We start from the raw sequence: 12027 nt of genomic DNA on the forward strand, positions 1-12027 counted from the left end.
AAATCATTGAAACCCCCCCCCTGACCTCACCGAAAATGTGAAAATGTTTACAAAATTTTTTGATATACTACTGTAAACTCAAAACGAAACTAGATTTAAACATCCAGAAAAAATGTTGTTGTTTTTTATTTATTTATTCTAAATAATATGTTGATGTTGACAAATATCAGTTTGACTTTAATGAAATAAGAAATAAATAGCAGTCTATATCCATACAGACAGTATTTGTTAAACTTCATACAGACAGTATTTGTTAAACTTCATACTTATACTAGACTAAATAAAAAGTTGCTTTAGATACTGATAATATATGTCTCTATTGTCCTAAATCCACTTGCTATTATTTTTTACATCTCCCAGGATGTCAACTAATTCATTGGAATCACATGCTATTATATTTTACATCTCCCAGGATGTCAACTAATTCATTGGAATCACTTGCTATTATTTTTTACATCTCCCAGGATGTCAACTAATTCATTGGAATCACTTGCTATTATTTTTTACATCTCCCAGGATGTCAACTAATTCATTGGAATCACATGCTATTATATTTTACATCTCCCAGGATGTCAACTAATTCATTGGAATCACTTGCTATTATTTTTTACATCTCCCAGGATGTCAACTAATTCATTGGAATCACTTGCTATTATTTTTTACATCTCCCAGGATGTCAACTAATTCATTGGAATCACATGCTTTTATTTGTTACATCTCCCAGGATGTCAACTAATTCATTGGAATCATATGCTATTATTTTTTACATCTCCCAGGATGTCAACTAATTCATTGGAATCACATATTATTTTTTACATCTCCCAGGATGTCAACTAATTCATTGGAATCACTTGCTATTATTTTTTACATCTCCCAGGATGTCAACTAATTCATTGGAATCACATGCTATTATTTTTTATATCTCCCAGGATGTCAACTAATTCATTGGAATCATATGTTATTTTTTACATCTCCCAGGATGTCAACTAATTCATTGGAATCACATGCTATTATTTTTTACATCTCCCAGGATGTCAACTAATTCATTGGAATCACTTGCTATTATTTTTTACATCTCCCAGGATGTCAACTAATTCATTGGAATCACATGCTATTATTTTTTATATCTCCCAGGATGTCAACTAATTCATTGGAATCATATGTTATTTTTTACATCTCCCAGGATGTCAACTAATTCATTGGAATCATATGCTATTATTTTTTTACATCTCCCAGGATGTCAACTAATTCATTGGAATCACTTGCTATTATTTTTTTACATCTCCCAGGATGTCAACTAATTCATTGGAATCACTTGCTATTATTTTTTACATCTCCCAGGATGTCAACTAATTCATTGGAATCACATGCTATTATTTTTTTACATCTCCCAGGATGTCAACTAATTCATTGGAATCACTTGCTATTATTTTTTACATCTCCCAGGATGTCAACTAATTCATTGGAATCACTTGCTATTTTTTTTTACATCTCCCAGGATGTCAACTAATTCATTGGAATCACTTGCTATTATTTTTTACATCTCCCAGGATGTCAACTAATTCATTGGAATCACATGCTATTGTTTTTTGTTTTTTTTACATCTCCCAAGATGTCAACTAATTCATTGGAATCACATGCTATTGTTTTGTTTTTTTGCATCTCCCAATATGTCGACTAATTCATTGGAATCACATATTATTTTGATTACATCTGGAAGTTGCAGGTATACAACATTCAGATCTAACATGCTGTGTTTTTTGTTTCATATCAAGATAATATTCATGATGCAGCTTGGTGGGAGATAAAAGTAACTTATTCTATCTATCCAGTATCCTGAAATAAATTGTTCCAAATGAATAAGGATGATGACTATCTAAACTATTTTCAGGAGGGTAATTATGTGATTTTTATTGTCATGCTGCCAGTTCCATTAACATTATATGGAAAAGTTTAACTTAATAGAATTAACGAAACATTGTGTTTTCACCCAAAAAACCACTCATTTTGGGCTAATGTGAACAAGCAACAGTATATAAAAAATAACATAATTACATTTCTGAAAATATGTAGTTCTAGATAGTTACCTTTATTATTTACTAAGCATCTTTTAATTTAAAATGGGTCATTGTTTATCTTCCTCAAATCCACATTTCAACTTACAAGGAAATATAAAAATACTGGTACTATGAGGTTATCACCTGATATCACCTCTTTGTTCCTATCACCCGTAGTGTAATCTCAGCATATAGTGATCATCCATATATAGAATAACATTTCTTTTTTTTCAGTTTTAAGAATGGAAGAATGTTCCAATGTTCTCCATCACTGTTTTAATCAGAGTCATCTTCAATTTCTGGAACATCTATTTCTTTGTTGATTTCATTGATCTTTTGTCTGATCCAGGAATACAACTGTGGCATCTGTAGCCGTTCAAGAGGACTGAGAGTAATATCTGGGAAATGTTCATGTTTTCGACCAGTTGTTACTCTGAATGGGCGTAGTTGCCTAAGGTCATCCAACACAGCATTCATATCTCCAGTTTCACTCATTGATGTGTGGTCCGTCTTCTCAGGTTTGATGTTGGTTACATCATCAAAGTTTATGACAATGTCCTGTAGCCCACTTGCAGCTTTAGAAGCTCTCAGGATGGCTTTCTCAGTTTTCTTAGCACCCATTGCCTTAACAACTGACTTAAAGAAGTTGTTATGTAGCTCATTACGTAGATCAACTGGAAAGTTGTTACCAGCACCTCCCTTCTGATTGACAGATCGACCCCAAAGAACACGTTGAGACATCTGTTTAGTCAGGATTACTTCTGCTTGTGCTATCTTGTTTACTGCTTCGATGGCATAATTTGAATGATGTGTAGTTTTAGCTTTAAAATACATCAGCAGATATTTCCAGTTGATAAGATCTCTGTCTCCATCCCCTTCCTTGTGAGTGTCATCAAGTTGCATGAACATCAGTCCAAGTTCAAGTAGTTGACGGCTATAAAGTCTCACTCGATCTACATCTTCACTAACTTCAAGCGTTCCTGTGGGATGTTGGGTTACATAGTTATGCTCCATAACTTCTCGTATAGGTGAACTCTGAGCCGATTCGTGTCCTTGGATTGTACTGTGACTAGAAACAAAGTATCCATGGTCTTGATTGATGGTATAATTTAACACAGTTCATAAATACACTGCAATAAATAGAGCAATATACCTTTGAGTCAGCTTTTCCGGCACTAAGAATCATAGTATTTAACCATTGCACCAAGCTCAATTCACGGTTCCTCTGTTGTATTAATATTGCATACACCATAATCAATGGGTACATTCTCATATCCCCACAGCGATATGTATTCTTTGACTCCCTCTCTGGTATAGCTACTGTAGACAATATGTCTAAAAGAAATGGTACTCTATTCTTTATTTCTTCCAGGATTGGTTGACAATCAAACTCCCTCAAGTGTGATGGCGTCTTACTCCTAGTTATCAATGAAAGAAGAAAAGTATCATCATATAGACTTGCATACTTGATATTGAGAGAGACTTAATATTGATTACATCATGCACTAGTCAAGTTAAACAAAAAAAATATGGAATTTATAACCTACTTGTACTACATCACGACAATGCATGACTATGTCATTGGTTCTGTTGTGTTGAAAATATGAGTCAAAATATTTCAAAATTGTCACTACTTTCCCAGATTTTTCTTTGGTTTGATATTACTGGCACTGGTATAATTATGTTATTCTCGAATATTTTTCATCATTCAGCCAGAATTTTCTTATGACTTAATTGTTTTGTCACTACTCATCTAGCAACTCACAATGACATAGGGAATTATATCAAAGTATTCAATACAGGGAAGGTGCCAATACAGTACATTTCATAATTACTCATAGAGTGAAACAGGTAGATTTTGTAAATTTGATGATGAAGAAATAAATTGTCACTTTTGCACAAATTTAATCAAGATTGAATCACAGTTTTTGTTCTTACTTTTGTGTTCTATATGAAGTTCTCAGGGTCATTATTGGGAAAGACAACAACTGTAAAGCTAAAACAAGTAAACCTTTAGTTTTAAACCTTTTTTAAATATCCTATTTCAAGTGTAAGATGTTGCTTATTTATGATGTTTCAAAGTTGTTATTAGTCAGGTGATACATGCTTTTAAAACATTTCATTGTTTTCATGCAAATAAAGAAATTACAGGTAACAAAAAAGTTTCATAGAATTTGTTAGTAACAAAATATTGATACATAGCCATAGCATATAGAAGTAAAAGATGACGAATAATGTAGCAATCCATTTATTTGTAGAGTACAAATATAGACAATGCCTCCAACCATGATCTATGTACGTGTAAAAATGTTAATGCTGGATCCAAAGAATGTAGTCTCTACTTGTCAAAATTTACAAAATATTAGTACAAATCAGGTACAACTGTTTTGATACCGATTCTATTTGAAATCCATGGAATGGAAGATATAGCTTTGGTGTGCATACCTTAAAACTGAGGACTTGCCATGGCTTTTCTTTGATATTTCTTCACATTCTTGATTTAGTTCTTGGAGTATATTTTGTTGTATTGCCTTCTTCATGGAAGTTATCTTTAATATCTCGGCTGCAATCAGCTGTGGGACACCAGCTGCAGCAACCCTCTGTATTGAAGATACTTCAGCCTAGAAGGGAAAACGAAACTATTTCTTTAAAACTACACTAGATGAAAGTGGATGATTTTTTGAAACTTTGGTTAGATATAACTACTTACTTCTCAATAGTGTACATCATGAGGAGGGTGAAGTCATCTATAGGAAAAAATTTGTGTAAAGCTGTACACAACATGGTACATATTGGAAAACAATTTAGCCATTCAGAAAGTAGTAAATTGAAACAGCGAAACTCTAATGTGCAGCCAGTAGATTATAAGTCAACCAATTTAAACCATTTGATATAACTCCACAAAAAATTGAGTAAGAAAAAAATTCATAACAAAAGGCATATACATATTTTGTGAAATAATTGTTATAACTACTCAAAACAATAAAAATTAAGCTTAAGTATCTTCAGTTGAGATCTATATGTATGGAACGATTACCTGTTGAAGTGGCAAAGAAAGATTGACTTCAGATAGTTGGGGATTTCTCAGACCCGATGTTTGTAATATTGAAGTGTTGGCGCTGATAGTACTGCTGTTGTTGTTGTTGCTGTTGCTGTTGTGCAAACCTGAATATAACAGTGGCTTAGGTACTATTGGTCGGACACAACTCGAAACCACTGATGGACGACTTGATTGTGAACAATCATTGTGAATCCCTGTTTTGGTTAGAAGTAGACAAGGGATAGAACCCTAGTATAAGTATTCACGTAGAACAATGAAGTAAAAGAAAACATGGTTATCAACCATGAACATAAACTTTAAAGATATATAAACATCTGTCATTAAAAGTCAAATAAACAAGTACTTTCAATTCACAAAGTCAAATAAATAAGTATTTTCAATTCACAAATAATATGATAACTGAATTTGATTTATAAAAGGAGCTACATGGGCTCACAATTTTCACTTTGGCTGTTATGAAGTAAAATATAAAGTAATCACAATAATAGATCGATAAAATAAAACAGAAGGAAACTTACCATGTGAATGACATATTGCACGGAATTCGGCGATTTTCTCTGAAATGTGTACAATTTTCCTATTACATTTAGGACAAATGGCCTTGTCTTTAGCTGTTTCACTGAGTGGGAGACGTCCCCATTCTTCCAGGCAGCGTAACACATCGATGTCGTCATTCCGACGTAATGCTTCTCGTCCAAAACTAGTCCTGCTTGCATACGGAGGAATTCGGGACTCGATTCTGACAATTGTCCCTCCCCCTCCTTATAGTCAAGTCAGTAATACAGACTCGTGCACCGTCATGTAAGCAGGACTAGTCCAAAACTGACCCACAGGCAAAACAATTTTGACGAAAAGAAAACATTTTTGACAGACTGAAGATTAGACACAGTCTAAAATATGTTTTGTACACTTGCTATCGTCCTATCCAGATCTCGCGACAACTCGCAACACTTCCGTGTTTTTAAAAGTACCGCGCGTGTCATTCATACGGAACGAACGTACAGGGTAACCAATCAGATTGCATGTCAAAGTGGATTTGGAGAGACGTGATGGACGTAGTTCTATGACGCAGTGATCACGGCGCCCTCTGGAGAGGCAAGGGTAGAAAGGAATATAGTATCTGCGTTTCCTTACCGTTAAATTCTATTATTCTAATGTTCCTAACAGGGAATATCTACCAAGTAACATAGCGTATTAGCATAGTTAATTGTTCTGCAATAATGATTTATGTCTATGCCTACACGACGACACAAGTTCATTCCGTTTATTTAGAGTGCAACGATGAGGTTGACTGTTGCCTGGTATACCACGCTCTTTTGTAAACATTTCCCGTCTAGGGGACATGTGTCCTTCACGCGACAGTTACATAACTTAGTATTCTCGTTTTTACAGCCGTTCTGGGTAGACAGTCAGCGATGTAATCTCTGCATAACTGAAAAGTATATTATAATTTGTCAACCTCATCGTTGCACTCTAAATAAACGGAATGAACTTGTGTCGTCGTGTAGGCATAGACATAAATCATTATTGCAGAACAATTAACTATGCTAATTTAGTAATACGCTATGTTACTAGGTAGATATTCCCTGTTAGGAACATTAGAATAATAGAATTTAACGGTAAGGATACGCAGATACTATATTCCATTCTACCCCTGATGAGTGAGGAATACGCACCTCACGAAACTACGGAAGCGTATTAGTGCCAAGTTGTAAGGAAAAAAATAAAATTTAAAATCTCGTAATTACGAGATTTCAATTCTCGTAATTACGACTTTTTTCTCGTAATTACGACTTTTTTTCTCGTAATTACGAGTTTTCAATTCTCGTAATTACAACTTTTCGATTCTCGTAATTACGACTTTTTTCTCGTAATTACGACTTTTTTCTCGTAATTACGAGTTTTCAATTCTCGTAATTACGACTTTTCGATTCTCGTAATTACGACTTTTTTCTCGTAATTACGACTTTTTTCTCGTAATTACGAGTTTTATTATGTTTGTTTCTTGAGAAATACACTTCCTGTTTCACGTGCACGTGTAGCCTGCCTGCTAGATCTGCGATAATGGTGAATCGAACTGAACTTATTTCATTTTACTTTCATCTCGGACTAAGTTACAACGAGATTTTTGAAGGAAAATAAAGAAATCTTCGTCAACTTCTTCTGCCATGACTGATCACTGGTATGATACATGTGGTAAGCCAACAGCAGTTAGTAGCAAGTCAGTTATCACTCTGAGCGCGGGATTTAGGAGTGAACCATTTGACTTTTGGGATTCCCAAGGTCCATATTTAGAAGGGGGCACATCACCCTCTCATTATCAAATATGTAGTATTGTTTTGTTTTTGGTTTGCTGCGGAGGAATGGAGTTAGAGGTAACATGGAAAATATAAGCAATCACATCAAAATAGTCACAGCCTTAAAATTCGGAAAGTACCTTGTTTTTATGCCATTTTCTTCGCCCCCTCCATCAAGTAACTTTACCCTTAAATAGTACTACATTCTAAGCACTTTCAACGAAGTGCATAAGGGTGAGGTTTTTTGTTTTTTTGTTTCTCATCTCCAATGGAATAGTCAGGCGGGGCGGGCGGGCGAAATAAAAAAAAAGGGGGCAAGAAAAAAAAATCTGTATTTTTTCGGTTCTATTCTCTCTCCTTTCTGTCCTGTCAGGCTCTCTACAACTCCTTTTCTCCTCTCTTTATTGAATTCCTTGTTACAAGTCTCTTTCCTTCATTTTAGCAAGGTTGACAAGTCCGTATAACAACTTTGTAAGAAGATGATTGAATACTTATAATCCTGATGGGTGTATATCTGTAGCCATGAACTATTGTATGATATTATCAGGAGTACTAATACATTCGTCTTATTAATCAAAGTGGTATTGCCACATAATTTTTTCAAGTTATTTTCAGATTTTCCAATTTGAACTTCAGTGTGTAACTTTTTGAAACACTTACATGATTGTCATCAGTGTGCGAGATGAATTTTTATTTATATAAATCATTACTTCTATGAAACATTTTTCTTCAGTGTGAACTTGTCAAAATAATCCACCAGATAACATGTAAACATTTCTAGAACTCAGAACTCCTTTGGGATTTACTGTTTAAAAGTAATTACAAGTAATAATGTAAACATCGGAATCATGCATGTCATGGGTCATGAAGTCGATCATTTCCCCTATGATACATTGTATAACTGATTTAAAGCTAAAAAATGGTCAAGAAATTAGGAATGCAGTATGACTTTTATCAATTTTAAGCATAATTTTGAAAATGATGGAAATATTCTGAGCTATTATTACATTGCAGCAAAATGTACTGCGCGACTGTATTAATTTCGAGCCCTGTCCCTCATCAAACCTCAACGGCTTCAGCCATGATGAAAGACACATGCTGCTCTGATGTAACAAAGGGGTGGGGGGGGGGGGTAGACGGCAGTGTTCTGCCAAGGTTTCCAACAAGTGGGGACAAAGGCCCCTTGTTGCAAAAAGGGGTGTCATTTGACAGGGAGTGGGGTCAATTATTATTGTCTATGAAATATTCATATAAATTATCCCAGACCACTAGAGATACTGTGGTCTGAGATATTCCATTACGTATAGACCATTACCTAACTACATAAAAAAATTCCATTCATAATAACAGTTCCCAGTAAGCTATTTTTTGAAAATTGTGTACTACACATTACACCTTAGAAAAAGAAGGCAATTAAGATTATGTAATTTTAAGTCATTTCTACAGAGTATATTATATATTGTTTAGAAAGATTGGACAGCCAGTTAGTCACAATTTTTAATCTGAATATCAATGAATAGCTGTGCTCAAATTTATAATTCCCTTTTTTCAGACAAGGACAAAGAACAACTTCAAAATAAGTCACAGTGAACATACGATTGAATAAAAACTTTGAGAAATCCTAAACTTGTAACCACTTGTTTCATTTTTAAAATTGTTAGTACACTGCTGTGTTTATTATTCCCTCTTCAAATTCATGACATTTTGAAGAAAAAAAATCCCTGACTTTAAAAAGTACCAAATGTGAACGAAAAACTTACAAATAATAGTCAAACAAACTTTAAAATAATTTATTTTTTATTAATTAACCGTTACTGGCTGTGTATCATGATTTGGTCCTGCTATATCAAATGACAGCATAGTTACATACCGTAAACTTGATACGGAAAGCTGACATTAGGTGTCCTTGAAACTCAGAACTTGAATCTTTAACTAAAACTATCAACAACGTCAAAGTTGGGATGCTCTGTAAATACCACATTATTTTTTTTCTGATTTGCACAACAAGTTCGTTCTTCATGTGTGACCGGGCGCACATGCATCGGCCGTCCAGTGATCACGCATTGATTCAGTGCCCAACATTCACATGTCACTGTCAACATCATGCAACAAGATCCCCCAACACAACTTTTTCGGAATCAAAATACACATGTACTCATTTAATTTAACCCATCAACAAATGGAAATCACAACCTGTCCCATAAATTTGGTTTACTCAGGCTTCTGAGCTGTGGCAGATAGATGTTCCGCGTTCCGGTAGCAAGTTCAGTGTTTCGCACACGTCAGTGAGTAGGTCAGAGGTCACGACAGTGACGATAGACAAAACATGTGAGGAGAGACGTCCATTTCGACGTCTCATCTACTCCCTCTAATGTTTCAATTTGTAGATTAAGTTTATAAAAGTTGATCTTTTTGTGGCATTTTTTATGTTAACAATAGAACTGTGCGTTGTCACTGTATCTTATATGATGTCAACAAAACTTTCCCTTATGCAGTCAGTATACTTCTTGTGGGATTGACGTCGAGTCAGAGCCTGGCCTGGTCCGGCCGATGACTGAGATAATTTTGATGTCTGCCGTAAAATGACGCAAGGTGGGAAAATTATTGCGTCATTTGTAATTTTAGGGGGCCAATGTCGCATGGTCGTGGCCTCGGCAGAACTGGTCTAAGATGCCATGAGGAACCTTACAATTTTGCAGTGCTCAGGGGTCGGTCGGAAATAAAAAAACTTTTTTTTTTCTGATGTCGGAGCTGCAAATTAGGGTCGGTCGGGAGATGAGAAACAGAAAAATAAAAAGGGCCGCCCTAAAATGTATTTGGAGCTTGCGCCTTGCTGATCAAAAATAGGTCACATGCTGCCATGCATGGTGATAAAAACATCGTAAGACGCCACATGTTTTATACGAACATGAACTTTACTAATATATACATGTTTTAGATTTTCATAATAATCACAGGTTTAATTTAAATCGTTCTAAAAGATTCTCGTAATTACGACTTTTCGATTCTCGTAATTACGACTATTCGATTCTCGTAATTACGACTTTTCGATTCTCGTAATTACGACTTTTCGATTCTCGTAATTACGACTTTTCGATTCTCGTAATTACGACTTTTCGATTCTCGTAATTACGACTTTTCGATTCTCGTAATTACGACTTTTCGATTCTCGTAATTACGACTTTTCGATTCTCGTAATTACGACTTTTCTATTCTCGTATTTACGACTTTTCGATTCTCGTAATTACGACTTTTCGATTCTCGTAATTACGACTTTTCCATTCTCGTATTTACGACTTTACGATTCTCGTAATTACGACTTTTTGATTGCCGTAATTATGAAATTATGATTTTTTATTGTTTGTTATTTTTCAATTTTTGAATTGTTCAGACACGAATCTTATGATTTTGATGTACTAAGCAGATGTACTATAGAGTGTTTGACACGGTAACCGGTTTGTATGATTTGATTGCGTTTTTCGTTTCTTTAAAAAAAACTCGAGTGCATTAAAACAGCGAAGAATATTCTTTCATTACATGTCGGCAAAATGAATCAATAATGGATTTGAAATTGAAGAAAATAGTATTTACCATCTGATATTTGGTAAAATTCACAACTTTAGTTTAGAATTTTCTTCATTAAGGTAAATCAGATTTATACGGTTTTGAAATTTAAAATTCAATAACGTGGCACCGTAGGTCGTTCGATCAAGTTTGAAAATGTGTGGAGACCTTTTCCACGGTTGATAAATACTTGAATATATGTATTTGGTATGGTATAATAATATTGGTTTGAGGGTCAGTTAGCCAAGTGACCGGTTTGTCGAGGTTATTGACCCTGGTATATCAGGGTGTTAGTAGGAAGGCATTGGCGAGACGTCCCCAGATAGAAACTTTATTGATCCTTCTTTTAAGACGTTTCGGACCGGCCGTTAGGTCCTTCATCAGTCGTAATCCTGTCTTGTATTGGACAGTTTCCCTACATCTTCATCATTGGATATAAGTTGGAGTTGTGTCCGAATTTCAGAAGAATATCTATATGTTTAATATTGGACTCCATTATTTGAACAAATTCTTTGCTCATGATGAAGAATTCTTGTTGTTCTGGAATTCTTGTTTTGTGTTTATTATTTGGCTAAGTTCATTGACAGATTGCCTGTTTAAACATTGCAGTGAACCTACTAACTTCTTGTTGCATCCAGTATATGTGTGTACATATGTGAACACGTTATTTCATTGCCATTTCTTTTTTTAACCTATAGGTGTTATGTAATTTCACTGCTGGACTTACATTAGAGTGTTCAGTTCACCATAAATGTACTTACTACCCGATGATCGGGTGTTGTTGAGAACTCAGCTGTTGCTTATAACATGAACTTAAAATGGCAGTGTGATTTTTCCAGTTAGATATCAACTTACCGGAGAATTGTGACGTAATTACGAGAATAGAAATGTCTTTACGATTCTCGTAATTACGAGATTCAAAAAGTCGTAATTACGAGAATCGAAAAGTCGTAATTACGAGAATTGAAAAGTCGTAATTACGAGAAAAAAGTCGTAATTACGAGAATCGAAAAGTCGTAATTACGAGAATTGAAAACTCGTAATTACG

At 34.7% G+C, this 12027-nt stretch overlaps 1 protein-coding gene across 1 annotated transcript in view; it reads right to left on the minus strand.

Annotated features, from left to right (window-relative positions):
- LOC144437867 (uncharacterized) overlaps window positions 1-12027 on the minus strand; it is a 435833-nt gene that overhangs the window by 208671 nt on the left and 215135 nt on the right. The gene's annotated exons all lie outside the window — the stretch shown is intronic.

The sequence above is a fragment of the Glandiceps talaboti genome, chromosome 7 (assembly GCF_964340395.1).
Source record: "Glandiceps talaboti chromosome 7, keGlaTala1.1, whole genome shotgun sequence".
Taxonomy (NCBI): domain Eukaryota; kingdom Metazoa; phylum Hemichordata; class Enteropneusta; family Spengelidae; genus Glandiceps; species Glandiceps talaboti.